The sequence below is a fragment of the Melanerpes formicivorus genome, unplaced genomic scaffold, assembly GCF_026170545.1.
Source record: "Melanerpes formicivorus ecotype bairdi unplaced genomic scaffold, bMelFor1.0.p_v2 SCAF_3, whole genome shotgun sequence".
Lineage (NCBI taxonomy): Eukaryota > Metazoa > Chordata > Aves > Piciformes > Picidae > Melanerpes > Melanerpes formicivorus.
The window spans coordinates 30,051,054-30,073,101 of NW_027142355.1; the positions used below are offsets into that span (position 1 = coordinate 30,051,054).

At 38.3% G+C, this 22,048-nt stretch overlaps 1 long non-coding RNA gene across 2 annotated transcripts in view; it reads left to right on the forward strand.

The window, feature by feature from the left end:
- The first annotated feature begins 3,532 nt into the window (after positions 1-3,532).
- Positions 3,533-22,048, forward strand: part of LOC137454529 (uncharacterized) — a 167,269-nt gene continuing 148,753 nt past the window's right edge. For both annotated transcript variants that reach the window (XR_010990630.1, XR_010990631.1), the window contains exon 1: positions 3,533-3,647. This is a non-coding gene — a long non-coding RNA (uncharacterized lncRNA). The remainder of the gene's footprint in view (positions 3,648-22,048) is intronic.

Here is a 22,048-nt window from a genome sequence, read left to right on the forward strand (position 1 = left end):
AACGGATTGACCTGAAGCCTTATTTTAAGAGAAGCACAGCACAGGTCACTCTGGCTTTCATTGACAGACTCATGGAGACATCAGAGAAAATCTGGCATACCATTTATGCAATTATTTCAATTAAGTGTAGTAAATTAATTGCTTAGTACATGTTTGAACCTGTGATAGCCTGATTTTTATTTGTTAATATAACATCAATTTTGTGACTTTTGGTTAAAGCTATTATGTAAAAGTTTGTAAAGAAAAAAAAGAGAGATAAAGGAGAGATAAAGTATAATACAGAATTTTACTGAGTCTAAATATTTTCAGGGAAGAGTGAGGAAAAAGGTAGGGAGAGAAAGACCCTTTCTCCTGCATAGCAGTGGGAATCAGACTCTGCTATAAATATCCACAGCTGATATGTGTAGAGATATTTATAATATTATTAGAGAAAAATACATACACAATTCCCATGAGAAGTCCCGTGTCACTATGGGGCACTGTGTAATTCCCAGGTACTGAATACTAATAGAGGCATCACTTAGCTCTGTCCTACTATGCCAGCTAACACATTTCAGTAAAGACAGCAATGTAGAAAGTGAAGGTAAAGACAAGACCGGCAATGAGGGTGAGAAGCTGGAGAGTAGATTGCCCAAAATATGGTGAAAGTATTTACTCAAATAGTTGGCACTCTTATGATGAAGGGATACAATAATTTCTATCTTATTTTGCACTGAAGAGCTGATAAATGAAATGGCAGGTAGTCTAAATAAACTTATGTGATTATGGCCTGGTGGGAGAGCTACATGCATGGTATTTCAGGAGGGGGGGAAAAAATTAATTTAATACCTAAAGAAACCAGAAACCAATCTTAAATTTACACAAGACTACTAGAATAAACAGACAGATGTAAAAGGCATGCAAGTAAACAGAAAATGTAACATGATACAGTATGGATTTTCCATATTCATCAAAGTAGAAAAGCCTGGTATCTTTGATCAGATAACAGGTTTTATAAGCAAAGGAAACATGATGGATGTCTTCTATGAGGAAGTCATAGCTTAAGCACTATGACTGCTAGAAGTTTTTAGATAAGAAAGAGAAGGTGAGCATTAGCACCAAAGAAGTAAGGCAGGCAAGGAAAAGGTTGAGCTTCTCCAGGGGTTGCTCAGCCTGGAGAAGAGGAGACTCAGGGGTGACCTTATCACTCTCTACAACTACCTGAAGGGAGGTTGTAGACAGGCGGATGATGGTCTCTTCTCCCAGGCAGCCAGTACCAGAACAAGAGGACACAGTCTCAGGCTGCGCCAGGGGAGGTTCAGGTTGGATGTTAGGAAGAAGTTCTATACAGAAAGAGTGATTGCGCTATGGAATGGGCTGCCTGGGGAGGTGGTGGAGTCACCGTCATTGAAGGTGTTCAGGAGGAGACTTGATGGGGTGCTTGGTGCCATGGGTTAGCTTTGGGTGGGTTGGATTGGTTGATGGGTTGGACGCGATGATCTTGAAGGTCTCTTCCAACCTGGTTTGGTTTATTCTAATAAAGGTTTATTCTAATAAAGGTATTCTTGGGACACTGTTAAGATGAAGTCATGAAAGGTGGGCTGGGAAAACAATGCATTCCAGTTCCTCCAGGTTATACTAATAAATCTGGATTAATCTTCAACATAGAAAATGGGACTAATACAAATATTATTTTTTTTAAAGTAATGAAATGACACTGTTTTTAAAGTAAATAATACAAGATAAATAGCATATGTTTCTATGATTCTCAGGGATCTCAGGCTGATGGGTATCCTGGAAGGGAGACCTTCAGCATCTACCAGTGTAAAACAGCTGTCAATTAGCACATAGACCTCAGCCGATTTCCTAGACACTATACAACCAAGTTATTGTCATTTCCTGTGGGTCAACAACTATTGGGTAAACCCAACTTTTGCCACCAATTAGTCCACACAGCTGCTACCCTGCTTGCTGGCAGTGGGTTATTCCATTTCTTCTGGCTTACCTCTCTCACGTGCCATTCAAACCTGGAGCCTAACTGATCACAACAATGTAGGGCATGTGCAGGCTGGACATTACAACACTTGCTGCATTGTTTCCTTTATCCTTTTGAGCATCTAACCTCCAACCTCTGTACATTGTATAAAGAAATGAGCAAATCAGGTTTGTTTTATTACTACAAGTATTCAGATTTTCAGTCAGTGCTAGGCTGTTGGTTTGAAGGTTAGAATTTAGAATGGAATGGAATAGAATAGAATAGAATAGAATAGAATAGAATAGAATAGAATAGAATAGAATAGAATAGGAGTAAACCAAGTTGGAAGAGACCTTCAAGATCCTCGTGTCCAACCCATCATCCAACACCATCTAATCAACTAAACCACATAACCAAGCACCCTATCAAGTCTCCTCCTAAACACCTCCAATGATGGTGACTCCACCACCTGCCCGGGCAGCCCATTCCAATGGGCAATCACTCTCTCTATGAAGAATTTCTTCCTAACATCCAGTGTAAACTTCCCCTGGCACAGCTTGAAGCTGTGTTAGGTATGAAAAAATGCATCACATTTTTTCATTCAGAAGTATTTGGTTTATTTGCAAATTTTTTTTGTACAACTTTGTTATACAACTTAAAATTTTTATACAACTTAGTAGCTTAAGTGTCACTTATCTATTTTTTTCTATCATAGAACTATATTAAAACATGAAAAGTCCTGCATTTATAACAAGTACACTACAGCCATATAGCTTGGTCCTTTCCTCATCCATCTCTGACAGTAAATGAAAGTTTTCAAATGTGCTGTGAAGAGGTAATATATTCAGGATCACTAACTCTGGTGATCCTGTGGGTTGTATCAAATCCAGCCTATACCACCAGATTTACACTGTTGTCACGATGTTACCATTTCCCATCCTGTGAGACATATGGGTTGATCCTGTAAACCTGGCAGGAACAGACCTCATGTTGACTTCAGTCTTAGCAGGCTCCAGCCTTTAGTTTGCTATTCTGAAAAGGAATAGCAGAAAGGACCATCGTGATATGACATCATTATCCCTTGGCACAGCATGTGCTCAGGTTTTGCAAATTTCTCTTGAACTCCAAGAGGACATACAGCAAGGGTTTCTGACAACATATCTATCATCAAAGAAATTCTTCTTCTTCTTCTTTTTTTTTTTTTTAAATATTTTATTTCCCTAGAATGAGGTTTGTCAAACATGGAGTTCCTCTCTGAGCAATTCTTATCCACATGTGCAGAGAATGACAATGATCTTCCTATTTTGTACCTTCCTTTCCAATACTCCTTTTCAGTTCTTACTGTTCTGAGTATGACTTTAAAAATATGGCTCTATTAATCACCTATAAGCAACATTTGGTGTGGTAATGCCCATTTGAATCATCAAGGAGCCTGAAATACTGGGCTTATGAGATGTGTATTGCTCATGCACCTTAAGACACGCATTGAGCACTGTCATCACATAGCAGTGATACTTAGTAGGGCATATATTCTCTGGGTATGGTTTAGCATTACAGCAAAAACTCAACTGAGGGCTTGCTTCCAGTAAAAGCAGTAGGTGTCTGCCCCTCTCCTGCCTACTCTATTCCTTTCACCTATTGCCTCTGCTCTCAGGTGCTTGATCTTTTCTTCCTTTGTGTTACTCATGACACGGTAAGCTGGGTCAATATACTAACACTGCAAAAGCAATAAATATTTTGTTTGTTTGTTTGATGGGTCTTTTACCTAGGTTTGTTTTCTGCTGTTTTACTAAATTAAATTGCCCTGTCATGGCATCCACTGAGTATTGGCTTAAGCTGGTGGGAGCCCTTAACTAGGCTTCAGCCTATGGTGTGTGTGCAGGTAGAGCAGAGGTGCAATAGAGGGCAGTAGGCCCTCCTAAAGAGGTGGCAAGGAGCCAGTATCTCTGTTACCACCACCTTCCCCAACTCATATGCACCTGAAGGTCGAACTTTTGCAGTATTTGACTTTGTGCTAAGCTTGGCTTTTGTTCTCTCTCCTTGAGTTCTCCTTAAAATTGCTTGCTGATGCCTCCATCTTTTTGAATGACAATTGGATATGCAGCATGTGCATTTGAAAAGGTCCATGAAGGAGGGTCATAAACACTCTGCCCTTCTGATCTTTCTAAGATAGTCATAACTCTATCCAAGACCTCAGAAATCCTGGCATGCAACACACTTCTAGACCCAGATGTCTCTAACTCCAGAGTGTGCAAGAACTCTGTGAAGTGCAAATTTTTGATTTGTGAATTTAAAAACTGAACATATTTTCAGGCAGGTTCACATTACATGACTAAAACTCATTTAAATTCTCCATGCTGATATTAAACTGCAAGCAGACTCAATATATGTTCCCAGTAGCTGTTGACAAGAATATTATTCACTGTCCTTGCCTTTTTTTTTTTTCCCCCAGAGAAATCTTTCTTATTTTCTTGTGTCTTGCACAAGTGCTACTTTCCATAATCCATGAGATTTAACGTTATCAGATTGCTTGATGATGTATGCTCAGATTTCTTTGTTTGCTTTCTTTGCTTAGTGATATGTAAACACTAGAGACCTCAGCCAGATGTGACATGATCTCTTTGATGAAGCTAAGCAACAAGTCTAAAGCGTTAGTCTTCTGAAGGAAATAGGCTGAAGTTTGTGGTCAGGACCAGTTCTCCACTAGTGGCACAGTACATACACAGAATGATTTACCCTTTTAGCCAGTGTGTAAACCCAGGTGGGATCCTGAGGGCTCTAAGGTAACTGGCCTGTTCAAAATCTAAAATTAATGTCTATCAAGACTTTTGCTGCAGATTTGGGAGCTTCCCCAATTGTTCTGCCGGATTATGTCACCACACAGTAGATGTGACTCAAAATGGTGAGTCACTACCTCCTTAGTTCCAAGCTGAATTCTAGCTGACTTTATGTACATACATAATATACTAAAAAATAAATGCAGATAGGGTGTTATTAATAAGTACAGAGAGGATTGTGGAATTATTTGCAAGTTTAATTGTCCACTTGGAGTTTGTAGGTATTTCAATAATTGATTTGGGACTGGAGACAGTTATGGTCTTCTTGCTGATGCTGAGAATACAAATTGCCATGAGTTATCAGATCTACAGTTCTAGCAGTGGTAGTCTCTTAGTTAGGTGGAAATTTTATCTCCGGGCACTTCATTACTGAACATATAAGAAATACTGCATCATCTGCACATCACTAGGCTCAGCGCTCCTGGGTATTGTACATTTACTGACAGCACTATTGCAGTAAAACATCCAGAGTGTTGTATTACAACATATAGCCATTGCCATGCATACTGTTATTACCATACAGCTGCTACAACCCTTTTACATTAAGCCATCCAACTGTTTGCCTGGCATCCACTGCTGCTGTGGCAGAAGTTTTCTAATACCATAAACAACTGCTTGCTAAACAAACTGAAAACAGACCTTGAAATGTCTCTGTACTCTTCAAGTTTTGTTTTGAAATATATATCATTAGCTGCTCTTCATGGCCACTGAACACCATTTTATGATGTGGTCATATGTTTTATAATATAACCAAATATATTCTTAAATGCAAACAATTTATAGTACCACAAAAACAATTTATCATAACAATACTTAGAAAGTTTAATTTTCTTTGAATTAGGCTTGAAGAACACCATTAGGAATCCCAGATCCTAGACTGCAAAATTCCAGAAGCTATGGGAAATGTAGGAAAGGGTAAAAAATTACTCTCCTTTTCTGATATGTTCTGAGCCCACCAGATTGGCCTGCATGTACAAAGGAGCTTAGAAAGTCTCAGATTTGGCCATTTGGGAATCCCTGCTATACAGTCCATATGTTTTAACAGGTGGAAGGGTTGCTCAGTTCTTTGTTTTTCTGCTTGGAAGTAGATGGTATTTGGAGGAGGCCAAGGGGTGCCCCAGCACACTGAAGCTGCAACATATAGGATAAGGCTAAGGCATTCTTAAAATCAATGTTTAACTCCTTTGTGGTGGAAAGAAAGTTTCCTTGAGAGGGCACTGAGAGCAGTTACACTAAACCCCTGCTCTCAATCTGTTTCCAATAACTCTTCTAAGAACTCAGGGAGATAGCTTAATTGGACCTCTCTACTCCACTAGTATAAATAATAATAACACATGTGCTCATTTGCTATATAGTTTCAGATGAAAATTCTACCAAAATGCATACAAATTATATTCACCATTGTAATTCCATTTTCATGATTCATGTCCAGTTTGCTGAATAAAAGACATAAGGAGTAGGAGAGGGAGAGAGAGAAATGGAAATCAAGTTAATACTGAGGAAATGTGTCAAGTAAAGTCCTTGCAAACTCTCGAGGTCAAAACCAAGAAAAAGTTCTCAGGAAACTTAACAAGCAATCAAGTGAAAATGACTTCATATTGATGAGAATTTGGACAGGGGAATATGGGTTGGTATTTTTTCCCTACTGCTGTTTACATTTCCTATTACTTTAGTACTTTTCTGTACTTAATAATATGAGACTCCTAGAGCAAACAACATAAATTTGCACCTCCCTCTATAACAGGCAACAACCACCACGCAAAACTGAGGGGAGACAGTATTTCCAGGGGAACCCCTCAGGATGCATCACTGCTCAAACTGAGAGGAAATTACAGGAAAATATTCACTGGCAGGTGTTCAGCAACAAAAGGCTTAATAAATGACAGCTTTGTTAGCCCAGGTATATTTAGGACTTCATGTTAATGTAAAGGACCTTTGCAGAAAATCCTAACATGCTTTCAATATGTCTAACATACCCACTGTATAACCAGGGAACTTTAGGCTGCAGAACAATTCTGTTACAGTTTTAACAGGGTTTTGAAGCCAGTAAGATCAGTTTTTAATCCATTAAAACTGGAATACATGACAGCATATTTTCCATCAGTTTCAAGAGAAATTAAAATATGTGATGAAATTCTAAAGGCCTGGTGATATGATTTTGCTTGTCTATTTTGAAGGAAATTTCAAAATGTTGAAAGCTTTCATGCAAAACTCAAATTGCAGGAGCTCTAGCCAAAAAAAAAACCAACAACCAAAACCCAAACCAAAATAAAACAAACAAAAAACCAGAGAAGAAAATAGTAAACTATATGTCCTCAGTGACACTGATTTTTCTCTCCCTTGAAGAAAATACAGCAGGTGGCTGCTGTGATGGGTAGAGATCTGTCAGGACATGTAAACTGGGAACAACCAGAGAAAGAAAATAACAATGAAAGAGATATCTACAATTTCTGAGCATATGAGCTGCTTCCCTGTCCTCCTGGGGTTTGGGGGGCTCTTGCTCCAGCTGTAGAGATGTAGACCTTCCTTGTAACCCTTGATGCAAAAGAACCTCACTAGCTTTCTCTAGTGCTCATCAACCTCCAAGACAAAACTGCTAGGAAACAAGGCCAATTTTAGATGGAAAACCTACCGATATTTCAGAAGAGGTTTACTCAAATATACATGCTCCTATCTAACCATTTTTTGTAAGAAGCAGCTTTTAGGAAAGAAGAAAATTCTGAAAGTACTAAGCAGCTCTTGATAGACTCATGCCACTGCATTTAGTTTGACTCCTCTGAAACAGTGACAGAGCAGTCAGGGATAAAAATAAAACCGTGGTTCACATTTCATTCATACTCCCAAAGCAAGATTCAGGATTTGCTGAGTAAGCAGTGTTTGAATGATTAAGGTGGATTTATGTTATTTTTTATTAACTACTCTGCTGGTAGCTGATAGGGCTATTAAATGAATGACAGAAGCTTCAGTTGTTTGGGTCTAGGCTGATATTCCTGTGTTACATGAGCTTTGTGCCTTTCGTGGGTTTTGTTTTCCCTTTTAATCTCTAGTGAACAGGAAGAACTGTTCCAGTTACAATAATATATCATTTTACCTGATTCCCAGATTAATTTTCTAGCAAGTTCTACCATGATAAGTATAGGCACTAAATGTGTTTATTTTGTTGACATACTTTGCTGCTGGACTGTGATCAGGTGCTCATGCCAGTTTCATTCACTTTTTTGACAGTCATTTATGCAGATGATTATAAACTGAGGGTAGTTCATTTGCAGGGTCTAGCAGCAGTGGAAAAAAATAATTTTAAAGGGCTTATTGTACTCTTTCTTGGGGGACAGAAAACACAGTTATACACCATTGCTCATGCAGCTTAAGGACACCCTAACATACTTCAGGATTGTTTTTTGCTGTTGTCTCCTTCTCAGCATACCAAATCTTCAGGAAGAAGTCAGGAGCCTTGTGACTTGGTCATTACCTCTTTTAACTATTTTATCAGGCTTGTGTTTGAGTGTCAGTGTTAGCAATGATAGAGTCACACTTCTCTCTAGACAAATGGCAATTGTCAGTTCCAGCTCTGACCAGGCCAGTGGTGCAGCAGTAAACACCCAGAGCTGGGCAAGGTGAGTTTAAGTGCTCCCATCATGTTATGTTAGGAAACACAGAGCCTCTGGCTTTGATTACTCCTATTCTTTCTTTTTAGACCATTCCCCTCTAGACTACCTTTTCAGACAGACACCTTCTAAGAAGAGAATGATTAAGTTTTTGCATCCTTGACAGCATGGATTGAAGGGTTAACTGAATTGAAAGTCTTAATTGTGTATGGTAAATAAATTCAAGAGTAGTTACCAAATTTTTTCTAGGTAATACCCACATGAGATGTAGATGGAACTTAAAAGCTACTTGCTTAAGCATTAATGTATTCATCACCCCAATGCAGATAGTCAGAAAGTCAGACTGTCTCCTGGCCAGGCAGTCACCAATCAAGTAAGAGATACTAGAATAAGCCATTGCTTTATGTTTCTGAGTTCTCCAGGTTTTCTAGTTCAAATCACAGTTTAGATAACAGTGGCATTACTCTTCTGAGTCCTTGAGCTACTAACCACTACTATGTAAATTTCATTTCTATCAGTGGTTTTCTTACCTTTCATATCTTTCACAGATATCTCACAGGGTTTTTTTTGTTTGTTTTTGTTTTTGTTTTTCTTTTCCAGAATGGCTAAGTCAGTGTCACACAGTTGTGCAGCAAAAAAGTGGATGGTGATTTATAGACAACTACAGCACAACGTGTTTTGCTTCTGCTACCCAGATGCTATTTTCACTCCTGTTCAGGGGTTCAGCTTCCAGGCTGACCTTTTATTCAAGATAAAGAAAAACATTGCTGATGTCAATGTCCTTCAGGCTCGCCCCATTCAGTTCTTCATGCCCATCTGGAGTCTTTAGGCAAGAAAAGCTTGATGCGGCCAACTTTAGGGACATATGATTGAGGGTCAGATGAGGCACATTAGGTACTGGTGGCATGGTGGAAAGTGCTGGAAAGTTTCCATATGTACTGTCCTCATGAGATAACCATACCATGGTTTTGTTCTTAGGGCAGATTTTGCTTTCATATCACAAGGTGGGTGATTGTAACAGTCTGTTCTCCACGTGAAATCTAGAGAACACTCATCTAAAGCAGTTCTTGCTTTTCAGTGTGGTAATGGCTGACATGGATACACAGTTTCTGCACCATGCATCTTTTTTTCTGCATTGTATCTGAAATTATATATCTTACTGACCACTTCTGTCAGCTCTTTTCTTTTGAGGAAGAAATAAAACATTTCTTATAGAAAGTCCTTGGCACACAAATTGTCATCTTCTCTGCTCAGATTTGTAGCTTAAGTAAAAAGTAACATTTACTTACTCTAGGTTTTCCTTAGCCTGGGCAAATGGCCAATGAAGAAAGAAAGACAGCTGTAGAACGGTTTGGTTTGTGCCAGGTTTTGACAGTGGTTATTCTAAAGTCTTGATAACTGCAGAAATCACAAACAGCACAACGGTCAGCATGGTAATAAAAATAAAGTTAAATGGAAAGCCTATTTTTAGAGACCACTTGGAGTTCACTTAAGGATAAAAAAGAGCTGGGAATCACTGTACAGCAACAAATGTTATGTGATTGCACCAGTTACGTAAAGGCTTTTAAGTGTAAATCTTTTTAAAGCCTTTCCATATAGTGAAAATGTCAGTTGAGAGGACCTGGGCAAGTGTCATGGACCCTATGGAATGTAGTCATGGACTTTGTTTGGAGAACTGGACAGCTTCCCAGCTATCAGCAATTCCAATGTAGCATGAGACAAGAAATGTAAGACAGAAGTCACTATATTTGGTATAAGCCAAATGTAATCTGAGAACTTAGAACAACAAGGGACTCTTTACAAGGGTGATTTCTGTGGATCCCAGACAAATAACATGCTCATTTTTCACCCAGAAGTTTTACCTCTAAGGGTTGTATATTCCTGGTCATGCAAGCTGTTTTAAATTGATCAAAGAGATAGTATGGAATATGTATCTCTTCCCAGAATATATGGGCAGTCAAAAGCTGTTGGCCAACCAGTCCTCTGGCAGCAAAGAAGGATACACAAATTGTGGCTCAGTAGTTTTAAATAAAGTATGGATTTCAGTAATTATCACTGAAAAGGACAGAGGAAACTAAAAGCTAGGACCATAATTCACTTTTAAAGAGATATCAGATCTCCAAATAATTAATGATTTGTTTCATTTTTATTCCTTTCCATTGAAGTCATCTGCATACTTTTATCCATTGAACCGTACCTATATGCTCCTTTACTAGCATTTTGATATGGCAACCAATCTTCTACTTGAAGATCAAATCTTCTTACCAACTATCTCTGAGGACCTATGAAGAATAAGGTATTAGGATATAATATATGAGAAGCCTTTCATATTAAACACATAAATTGTCCACTTGTGAGATGGGAAATAACACAGCTTAGAAAGCAAACTTATATGCAGTATATACTAAATTTTGGTTATTATAGATCAGCATATACCAGTGAAGCAAATGGAGCTACTCCTGTTAGTAGTAGTCGAGGAATGCATTTCTACTGAATTGGATATTTCTTTTTTAAACCTTACATGCTATAGTAAAATCACCTAGCTTATTGGGGGACAGGAAGGCAAGTTGATTTAGAATGCTTCAGGCTGAAGTTCCTATACAATCACCAGGTGCTTGTGTTAAATGAAGATACGCAAATCTGGCCTGCCAATGGCCAAAGGAGGAAGTCTTGTGAAGATGGCTCTGCTTTGGGAAAAAAAATAAAAAAAGATTAAGCAAGGCTAAAATAAAATAAACACCCAACTCCAAATCAGATTTTGAAGGCCAGAGTGCCCAAGCAAAGACCTTTGCTGATTAACTTAGATTCTAACATTGAAGGTAACAACCCCACAGTATGTTAATGAGCCAAACTGAGTACATGTTGAGGCCCCGTCCCTGGAGGTGTTCAAGACCAGGCTGGATGAGGCTCTGGCCAGCCTGATCTAGTGTGGGATGTCCCTGCCCATAGCAGGGGGGTTGGAACTAGATGGTCCTTGTGGTCCCTTCCAACCCCATCAGGGCACCAGCTGTGGTACCAGCTCCAGCAGAGACACAGTTGGGAGGAAAAGGCAGAGATGAAAGTGGTTGACAGGCTGTGCAACTTTTCCTCCACCCAAGACAGAGACACCCTTCTTGGTAAGAATCACACCTTCAACATACAACTTAACTTTTGCTGCATTTTTATTATATATGGAAACTATTGCAAAGGTTTGCATCTCTGACTTCATCAGATGTTACCCAAGATTTATTAGTCCTGAGATCATCTTGCAGTCAGTGCATTTATCACCAACAGTCCTGTACTTCTTGTATCTGTTGTTTTAATAAATTAAACAATTTGATTTTCTTTAACTTTCTGAACTTATTGAGGCACTGGGGGGAGGGGGAAAAGGAAACAAAAAGAAAAGAGGCAAATATTAATTTTGTGAAATCATTCTAGTAAGAGTCCTGGGACTCTGAGACAGGCAGACATCAGTACCTTACCCAAAACATGACACATACATATTACATCATGGTTCAACAACCTGTGCATCTCCTGCCACTCATACAGCCCCATGTGCCATCTAGTGGAAAAGGTCAACCTTAAAAGATAGTCAACCTGAGCTAAGAGGGTTTACAGGGGAAGATAAGGAAAAAAAGGGGAACCTTTTTATCTGAAGAACAGCACATTACTAAGTGCAGATATATGATAAATCAGTGGAGAAGAATAATATTTGTCAGTTTGGAACTAACAGGAAACTTATTTCTAGTATAAATAAGCACCTTTGAATCTTTAACTGCATACAGAGCAGTATTGTGTGAGGTGCAGAATAACTTGTTATTCTAATTTTAGTGAGTGGTCTTGATTACATAAAGGTAATCTGGAGAAGGAGAAGGATGAAGAGGAAAAAGGGGAAAAAAAAGAGGTGTGAGAGGAACTGAGAGTTTGGGAGATCTTGAAGTAGTAAAAGCAGTTCTTAAAAGCAATGTCTGAAATGTATATGTAAAAGAAGGTAGCAAAATATAAATATAGCAAATTGCACTAACAAATATTTCAAATTATTTCATGCTTAAAATAATGTGTTTTCACATTTTTCTTTTTAATTCCATTTTGTTGTCTCTTTCCAACTAGCCTGCTCCAGAGATCTATTTTCTTTCTGTTTTCTCATTGCTATAGAATACACCTCCTAAATCCTCCTCTCTTCAGAGTCTTCTCTTTTGGAGTTGCTCACAGTTGTTCTTCTCAATCCACTCTCCTTATTTGTCTCACTTAGAGTAAGACTGTGACTGTAGCACTAGTTTAACTGTCTCATCTACCACATAATTTCTACAGAATTCATCTTCAGAGACAATTTTCTGAACCAACCTTTTCTTGACATGTACGTTGTTCATATTGTAGTAGAAACACATAGGATACTAGTAAATACAGGCCAGTCAGGCAAGTCATCTTCATGAAGCCAGGACATGACAGCAGAGCCCCTAGCATCACATGCTGGGAGGAAAGCTTTAGGTCTCAGCAGCTTTTGTGTAACAAAAGCTTTTGTTCTGACACGAGGCAGGCAAAAATTTGTTATTGCTTAAAGTAGAGTGAACCAAGATCAATGAAATTTTGAACAAGACAATAGTGTGTCAAAGTGCAGCACATTGTTTATATACTTAGGTACTTGAGTCTTAGATCTAAGTTATTGGCATGGAGGAACACATTTGTGGAAGTAGTGGAATTAGCCTCATAAATGATGCATATTTTTCCCCTCCTATTAAATAATCTCAAGACATTTGAATGACTCAGAGGGGGAAAAAACCCACACCAAACAGCAACAACAACAAAACAACAAAACAACAACAAAAAAACCCACCACAAAAGACAGAGAAAAAAAGGGTCAGGGAACGGAATGTGGGCTGTGACTCTAGGACAAAGCCAGGAAAAAGTGATTGCTAGCATGGGCTGCACAGAGAGGTGGTGGAGTCACTATCACTGGGAGTGTTTAAGAAGAGATTGGATGAGGCACTTGGTGCCATGGTTTAGTTATTAGATGGTGTTGGGTGATGGGTTTGACTTGATGATCTCAAAGGGCCTTTCCAACTTGGTTAATTTTATCCTATTCCATTCTATTCTATTCTATTCTATTCTATTCTATTCTATTCTATTCTATTCTATTCTAAATACATCATGGTAATTTTTAATTCTAGAATCAGGGAGAAAATAATACTACAACTGTCCACACTCATGAGAATGGGAAAGATGCTAGTCCACAAATGGGACCAAGAAAAAGCATGGACTAAATCAGAAATATAACTGGATTAGTTTAGAGTAGAGTAATTAGAAGATGAAGTCCATGAATATTAGGTTATAAAATTATTGGTATGAATTTATTAAAACACACTTCAGCAGTCAGAGCAGGAAAAAAGTTAATTTGCAACTGGTTGTAATGGGCTTGGAATCAGCCTTAGTATTAGAAGAAGAAGTTCAAATACAGTAGAAAGGAAATATAATACAATAAAGCAGTGACTCAGGGGGCTGATTGGGATAATGAAATGCATTTCAATGAATTCTGATGGGCAAAGTATTATTACAGCAGAGCTTATAAACAATAGAGGAAAGATGAAATTTGCAACAATGGTGTTATATTGTCACAGCGACTTTTATTACTATAGAAATTATTTCAAAGTGTGAAATTTACTCTACTTAGTGTTCTAGTAACTAATCTGAAGTGACTATCTCTATTTTACTGAGATTTGCTGTTTATCAGCATCCAAAGCAGACTCAGTGTCTGCTCCTCAACAGAACTGCTAATACTCTATTCATCTTGTCAGCTGTGAGTCTCCTCTGCATGCTAAGACCACAGAGCAGATATTCAGTACATCTGTTAATATGAAATCCAGGGAGGCTGTGGGAGTTTGCTTTTTTGCCTGCTCTGTGGGGGCCTCCTGTGGCCTGAATTAGATGGCTCTTTCTCCTACGGCAAGGCAAAAAATAGCACTTGGCTTATGATTTGTGAAAACACCATGGCTAATGCCAAGATCAGAAAGATCAGTACTTTGCTCCTTGTGTATTTCAAAACATCACAAGTCACATCTTACGAGTTTTTAATTTGAATATTATTTCCTTTATGCAACTTCTTTCCTCTTGAAATGCTCATGATGTTATAAACACAAAAAATTGACCTGCCTCAAAATAATAATCAGAACCCAAGACTTTAAATTTGCACAACTCCTGGATAGATTTTTTTTCTCCACTTGGTCATGTCATCAAAACCTACTATGAACTGAGGAACATGGAACATTAGACAATTTCTTTATTTTCCCAACCCTGTGTTAGTAATGTTACAATATTCTCATAGTCTTAGACACTTTTAGTTTGAAAGGAAAACTGTGAATCTCTCTACTTTTTTTGAATACTGGTTAAGCATTTCTGTCAATGGTGCTGAAGTAAAGAGAGTAAGAAAGGTGTTATTTGTTGCAGCCTTTAAATATATTTTAAAATAGCATCAAAATATTTTTTCATTTAACAAGGCATAAGATTTCATCAATGGCTGGATCAAATGCAAAGAGTATCACTTTTCCCACCATCTTTAACAACAATTCTCCTTAGACTGTATGCCCTGGATTGCCAGTTTCCCACTCACTGGTAATTATTTCTGGTTCTTATCCAAGAGGTTATCACATGTATATCTTATGCCAATTACCCTGCTTGGGTGATCTGGGAAATTATATGTTTTTCAAAACATCTGTACAGTCTCTCTCTCTTTTTTTTTTTTTTTTCTTTTTTTTTTTCTTTTTTTTTCTTCTTTTTTTTCTTCTTTTTTTTTTTCCTTTTTTTTTCTTTTTTTTTCTTTTTTTTCTTTTTTCCTTTTTTTTTTCTTTTTTTTTCTTTTTTCTTCTTTTTTCTTCTTTTTCTTCTTTTTTTTCTCCTTTTTTCTTCCTCTCTTTTTCTCTTCTTTTTTTTTCTTTTTTATTTCCTTTTCTTCTTCTTTTTTTTTTCTTTTTTTTCTGGCTTTTTTCTTCTTTTTTCCTTTTTTTTCTTCTTTTTTTTTTTTCTTTTTTTCTTCTTCTTTTTTCTCTTCTTTTTTCCTTCTTTTTTATTTCCTTTTCTTCTTTTTTCTTTTTTTCCTTCTTTTTTCTCTTATTTTTTTCTTCTTTTTTTCTTCTCTTTTTCTTCTTTTTGTTTTTCTTCTTTTTTTTTTCTTCTTTTTCTTCTTCTTTTTTTCCCTTCTTTTTTTTTCCCCTTCTTTTTTATTTCCTTTTCTTCTTTTTTTTGTTTCCTTTTCTTCTTCTTTTTTCTTTTTCTTCTTTTTCTTCTTTTTTTTTTTTCCTTCTTTTTTTTTTCTTCTTTTTTTTTTCCATCTTCTTTTTATTTTTTTCCTTTTCTTTATTTAAGATGCATGCATGGAACTGGTGGATAGTACAATCACACCACTGAAAGGGCACAACTGAGGACTGGTGATCGCTTGCGATACATGAGGAATGAGCACCTCAAAGGTGAAAGTCTTAAATCACCTCTGCCGCTGAAAGTGGACTCTCATTCTTTAGTCATACTCTATTTTCAGATCATAAATGTGTCTTTCACAAGTTACTAAATATGTTAACTCACAACATGATTAGTAACACCTAATGACACCTCATACTTTACCTAGGCAGCCTGTGAAACACACTGAGTTCATGCCCTCTGTGAGACATTTGCATTGTATGTCTCCTTATTCCTTCTCACATCTGTTGAGGGCATATAACAGAAAAGGAACATGAGCACTGGAAAAGTAGCACGTGCACTTCACAGCAGGGACCATTCTAACTGCCAATAAAATAAATCATATTACAGAAGGTAAAGGTGAAGCCAGTGAAAGTACTTGTTGGGGTGCTACTATGAGTAAAGAGCCTGCTTACATGCATCTTGTTTGCAGGCATTTCCATGTTGGACAACCACATCAACGGAAATAACAAGCAGCATAATAACAGATGTGACAGACCACAAAATACTACATGCTGTGTCAAAACAGCCCAGAGTTCATAACTGAGGTTAGTCAATAGTAGGCAGCATCCTCCCCATGTGGAATGAAGAAGTGTGGGGGAAAAGCCCCATCTTGCTCCTGAGAAATATTCATATTGTGTGTGTCTGTGTGAGAGCAAGGGTCATCCATTTCTCAGCTACAATCACCCGGGGAAAGTAGCAGACTCACACAGCAGGTAGCAGGGTTCAGCAGTCACCATGTATCATGTGGGACTAGCTGTCAGTGAAGCACTGGAAAACAGACGAAAAAAGCACACAGGAAGATCAGTCTGCTGCCTCACTGTCTTTAGTTTCTCTTTCCCACCCCCAAAGTCGCTTCTGCCTCTTCAAGCACTACACAGGGAATATGCCAGAGAAAACAAGTGCAGAAAAAATGAATTCAATAAACACAACTGGCCTAACAAATGGTGGATGTTAAGCAATCTAATACTCCTCTAAGGCAAAGCTTCACAACCAAGATAGAATTTTGTCTTGTCCATCTAAATGATACATACTCTGAGCAAGTAGAAGCTTGCTGTGTATTGGGAAACAGTGTTTCTAGTGCTCACAAAAGTAAAATTGTCTGGAGTAAGTCTTTCAACTGTGATAAACAGGTCTGCATCCTGTACTATGCTCGAGTTTAATCTATTTCCTACACTAAATGAAGAGGAGTGATGGTTGTGAAAGCAGGCATTTAATAACCCAGATAAAGCAGTTCTGTAGATGTACAGATGGATAAGTCACAGAGAAGCTCCATTGACATTAGTGCCTACAGGCTCCAACCATGGGCTAATGACCCCATCTACCAGAAGTCATCCCAGCTAGAGTTGGGTGAGAACAGTTGCATAATACTGCTGTGCAACTGTCTTTATACATTCTCCAGAAATGTCATGCTTTTTGGACAGAGATAAAAGGGATTTCAAGGGGTCTAATGAGGAGATCTCACCTCTTATTAACTCCTCCACAATGCAGGATGTCAGGATTTCTCCTTAGCAATCTCCCTATGGGAGATCTGCCTCTTCACACTTCCCTCTGGGATTCTGTGAAGGCCCTTTCCCCCACATGTGATCCAACATTTACTAAACAAAATTTTCAACAGAAAGGGGAACTAATATTTCTTCCCCCCTGCTCTTTTCTTGTTGGTAGAAATACCTTCTAGATAACACAGGGACACCAAGAAAGCACAGAACTAGAGCTTGTCAAATACTAAGGAAATACATTCTGTCAAGAGAGAGAGACACGTAGTAGGGGAAATTTTTTAAATAGCTGTATTACTGAAGGTGTTTAGCACCACCTATTCTAGGGATGCTTGGGGAAACACTTCTGAAACTTTTAGAGCATCCTAGAAGTTCCTCTTTTTTTTCCAGTTCGTGATAAAAACATCACCTTTAAATTCTGGTAGTCTTACATTGCATCCCAGTATACCAGCATGGAGGTACTGGGATTTGTCAGATCCTTACGGCACTTAAACCTCAGCCCCTACCCGAGCCCGGCTTTCGGGGGAGCGCGTTTGCGAGCGACAGAAGTGCGGCTCCGCTTCGTATCCTGCAGAGGGCGCCGGAAGACAGCACAGAGGGGCAGCGGCCGCAGAGCGGCTTGCAAACCTGCAACGGCTCCGGCGGCCCCGGCTGCTCCACCTCGCCAGGGCAGCTCCCCGCCTGGAGGGGCACGTCCCACTTGTACGACGCTTTGCGGAGCGGAGCTAACCAGGCAGCTGATCGGTAGCAGCAGCCGTGAACAGCTCGGCTGCAATTCCAGCGAGGACTAAAATGTGGCTTGCTTGTTACTTTCTACGCGTTAGAAAGAAAGGTACATCAATGCGTTAAATGGGTGGTGACAGTCGTCCTGCACGCAGAGGAGTCTTCCTTTAGCTGAAAAGGCAGGCATACAATTGTGGTGTCACTCACCGGGAGAGCTTTTCTTGAAAGCTGAAAACCGCGGGTTAAGGGAAACAAGAGTGATGTAATAGAAGTGATGTAATAGAACATCGTGTGGTTCTTATTTTTTATTTTATTTTTTTGTATCTTAAGCTTCTGAAAACCTTCAAAACTGGTTTCTGCAAAGACAGAAGCAGAACGGTAACTACACGCATTCAGCAAAGACCCCTTCCTATACCTTTGTGTCATAACTATTATCAAAGAGAGAAAGGCCACCATAGCAAGTACATCTCTCTCAAATCTATTAATTTCTTTTTAATGACATGGACTGTTCTTCTTTACCTGCAGCTGGCCAAAGAAACCAGGCAGAGGAGGTTCAAATTTAACACCTCAGCCAAAAGTTGGCACCTAACCAGCAGCCTGAATCAGCAAAGCCTTACAGTGAAAGCCCCTATGCTTTCCAGAAATAGGAGGGGCTTAAGGAACTGCTTACAGTTAAATATCTGCAAGGGCTTTGCTGCATCTGAGCAGCACAGATGCACAGATGTCAGCCCTAGGCTTACACCTCCTTCTTGGCAAGAGAGTTTTGGTCCTGAAAGGAGTAATACCAACTGAGTTTGGTACTTCATGGACCAAATCTGATAGGAACATTTCACACTTGCACAAATGAGCGTCCTGCAGGTTTCTTCTCAGGGGTGTGATGGCAATGCCACAAGTGAATGAGACGTTTTCTCCCTGTTCATTGAAAGTATTGATAGGACAGTTTTAAATACGAGAAAGAAGAATACCAGGAGAACCTGAGATTCCTTACTTCATCTCAAAGGGTTGACAAATGTGTCTTTAATATGTTTTGGTGTTCTTGATCATCATGTGATTATGTCGGTTAGTTATTGAGGCAGGATGAACAACTGGCAGCTCGCCTAAGTTAATTTTCTACACAAAATTGTTGATAGGTGCAATTCTGACAGGTTTTCAGCATCATCCCATTTTTTTTTTAAAACAAGAAAAAGAATCCCCTGGTTTCAAAAAATGTGTATGAGAATCAGGGGAGGTAAAATAAAAAGAACGAGCCAGCTATTTGTATGATGCAGGTCAACAGACATGAACCACGGAGACGCAAAAATTAGTAGAATTGGACAAGCTAAGGATGGAGCTTGGCATCTTCAGGAAAGATGGACAAGTGCTACTATGTGTACAGCCATTGCCTTAGCCCATCATTCATCCTTTAAAATTGAAATAACTAAATGCAGTGTGTATGCTGGAGGGATTTGTTGGGGGAGGAAACATTTCTTTCTCTCTAGTAGCAAATGACACCATTGAAAAAATGGGTAATTAATCAAGCCTGTATAGCTCTGATATTATACCATAATAAAATTGATCAATTGCAGGGCGTACTCTGCTGGAGACTGGTAGAAGACATTAATTACTCACCTGGACATATTAGGAAGTTTGGTGTACTATGTTTGGCAGTATATCAGGGAAGCCTGTCAAATGTCATCTGGCAAAAAAATGGAAGAAAAAAATGGCCCCATAGGACAAAAAAACGTGTGTGTGTGTATATGTACACACAAGTAATTGAATTATAGAGAGGATAAAGATTTAAAATGAGATTTTTTTTCCCCCCTTGGCTCTAGAGAGTGATGCAAGATACAGTAATTTGTTTAAATAAGGCATGACACTTTTTTTCAGACCTGGCTCATAACACCTGAGAAGCATAAATCATCAGTATTTCTTAATCTTCCAGTAATTAATGGCATTCTAGAAAGCAGGTCTTGGAGAAATATTTCCTGCAAAATGTAGTGGTTTTTTTTTTAATTAAAAAATAGATGGGATAAGAATAGGGGCTTGAAAAAAAAAATGCTATGAAGAATGAAAGTGAATAGAAACAAAATAAAGAATGATTTTAGCACCATAATTGTCCTCAAATTGAAAGAGGTAAGGTATAAAGAAAAAACAGAGATGATACTGCAGGCATGAGATGAATTGCAGGAGGTTCATCATGAAGAAAAAGGAGCTTTTGGGGTAACTAGCATCAAAAACATAATACAGCTTTAGCAATCAGATCAACAGGGTGAAATTGTACTGTGGGAACATATAGTAAAAATAACATTAGCAGAAGGTGTTCTCCTACTGCCAGATCTGCTAAGCAAGTAGGAACATCATTTTGCACCAGCTGCAGCTTCCAAGTGGTCTACAAATGTGACATATGGTCTACAATACATAGATTTGTGCTATAATACTATGGCTGCCCCCCACTGTACCTAAGTATCTAGGACATATGCTAGATTAGATTACTTAATTGTGCATTACCTGGCATCTGTAGGCATTAATTTACAAACTTCTGATAGATTTTTGGTGGTTTCTTTTATTTTAGGGAAGAGTTTTTCTGAATTTTTTGTGCAACCACATTCGGTTCCCAGTTTAACATCACAATGAATCAAATCTTAGTTGCGTGCCTTATGTTGTTTTACTGTGTTGAGCATGCAAATCCATATGTAGATTTGTTTGCTTTGGCTATTTTATTATGCTGGGATCTGTTCAGGGGTGGAAATGTTTCGCTGAAACTAAGAGGATTTCTAGGGGGCTATAAGCACACAAAATAAATTAAGGTCTAATCAAGAAAGAGAATTAAAAATAGAGCAGTGAAGGCTTTGTGTCAACATGCACCACCAATAGGCAATGCTAAAGTCAGGGTAGCTTGTGCATCAGGCTAATCTTTAAAAGGATACATTGGTGGTTACATAATAAATAAAGATTTAATGCAAATCAGTAAAATGAAAAAGAATCCTGCAGTGCTGCATATTCCTCATAGCTTTGCTGCATGGTGAACTCTTCATGCTGACCTTTTTTAGTAGAGCAGAATAATTGCAGTCATGCCTGTGTTTATTGATTGTACCTTTTAAATGTTGGTAGATTAATCATCACTGTGAAATTGTCCCTTCTTCTAAAAGATGTACCAGCAAATTGCTTGATTGTGTTTTTGGTGTACTTTTGCCCCCAGGATTTAAAATTTCATGAGATATTTGACATTAATTTGTTCCACATACCAAAAAAAAATTGATTATTTAATTTTTGTAAAGGAATTCTTATTTTACTCCACAGAGTTAAAAACTTCAAAGCTACATAATTCTTACTTTTATTTCTACTTTGGATATAGGAAAAATTACCTTGTGTCCTATTTGTCCTGACAGAAAATCACATTCAGCAGAGACCTCCTCATGTGTCTCTGTTATTTCATAATTCCCATTCTAATCATACAGTCTCCTAGTAGGCAAAGAGTTGGACTCAGCAGAGGAAAACCTCTTGAGAAATAGCTTAGCTTTTAAATTCCTTTATTTTAGCAAAGTAATGACTATGTTTGCATTCTCTAACATGTCTTTAAATGTGAGATTATCGGTATAATAATGTAAAGTCCTCAAAATAGCTCCATCCGGTTTAGCTACTACTGCAGCAGAAAATCCTGTCTATGTTGGATATGCCCTGGAAGGAAAGTCCATCTCTTCTCTCTCTCATCCACAGTTTTACAAGCTTCATGAATTTCTTTTCCATTTTTATGCAGGAGAGAAAAAAGGGAATAGAAAATCTCAAAGTGCTGAAACTCGAAAGGATATTTCCATTTACTCAGGTTATGTTATGTTTAGGTTGCTATGAGACATTTGGAGAGCCAGGCTATGTGTTCTAAAAAAAAATCAGTTATTGTCCTTGAAATTTTATTGCCATAAGACCGTGTTTTGACAAGGCTTGATGTCCATTTTGCATTGCAACAAGCTATCATCTAACATAACAGTGCTGGAATAATCTAGCACATAAGAGCTAAAAATGGACAAGAGCGTG